This window comes from Arachis hypogaea, chromosome 5 (genome assembly GCF_003086295.3).
Source record: "Arachis hypogaea cultivar Tifrunner chromosome 5, arahy.Tifrunner.gnm2.J5K5, whole genome shotgun sequence".
NCBI lineage: Eukaryota > Viridiplantae > Streptophyta > Magnoliopsida > Fabales > Fabaceae > Arachis > Arachis hypogaea.
The window spans coordinates 76,605,601-76,606,385 of NC_092040.1; the positions used below are offsets into that span (position 1 = coordinate 76,605,601).

The 785-nt window shown below is 44.6% G+C and overlaps 1 non-coding gene across 1 annotated transcript; it reads left to right on the forward strand.

Annotated features, from left to right (window-relative positions):
* The first annotated feature begins 340 nt into the window (after positions 1-340).
* Positions 341-444, forward strand: LOC112805017 (small nucleolar RNA R71). The gene has a single exon (XR_003203631.1). It is a non-coding gene; the product is annotated as a small nucleolar RNA R71 (small nucleolar RNA).
* The last annotated feature ends 341 nt before the right edge of the window (positions 445-785 follow it).

Sequence of the window (785 nt, forward strand, 5' to 3'; positions counted from 1 at the left end):
CCAATCACCTCCTTCAGTGCTTACTTCCTCTTGATCTTGTGTGTGTATTGCAGCCACTTGATTTGTTTCTAATTTCCTGGTGAGCTCTGCTAGTTGCTTGGCAAACACCTTGTTTTGGGCTAGAATTGTATCAACATGGTTCAGCTCCATGACTCCCTTAGTGTTGTGTCTCTCTGAAGCATAGTAGTACTCATTCTCAGCCACTGTCTCAATCACTTCAATGGCTTCTTCCACAGTCTTCTTCCTGTTCAATGAACCTCCTGATGAATGGTCTACAGCCTTCCTTGATTCATAAGAAAGTCCATCATAGAAAATATGCAATTGCACCCAGTCATGGAACATGTCTGGTGGGCATTTCCTTGTCAAATCCTTGAACCTCTCCCATGCCTCGTAGAGAGTTTCACCATCTTGTTGTCTAAAAGTCTGAACCTCAGATCGAAGCCTATTGACCTTTTGTGGGGGGTAGAAACGTGCCAGAAACTTGCTTTCCACCTCATCCCAGGTTGTTAGGCTCCCCCTTGGGAATGATTCCAGCCACTTAGCTGCCTTGTCCCTAAGTGAAAATGGGAACAAGAGCAGTTTATAGGCATCTTCCTGGACTCCATTGGACTTCACAGTGTCGCAAATTCTCAGGAATTTTGTGAGATGTTGGTTTGGATCTTCATTAGCACTCCCACCAAATGAACAATGATTCTCCACCAGTGATATTAGCTGTGGTTTGAGTTCAAAATTGTTGGCCTGAATGGGTGGTTTCTGAATGCTGCTACCACAATTCCCAGAGGTTG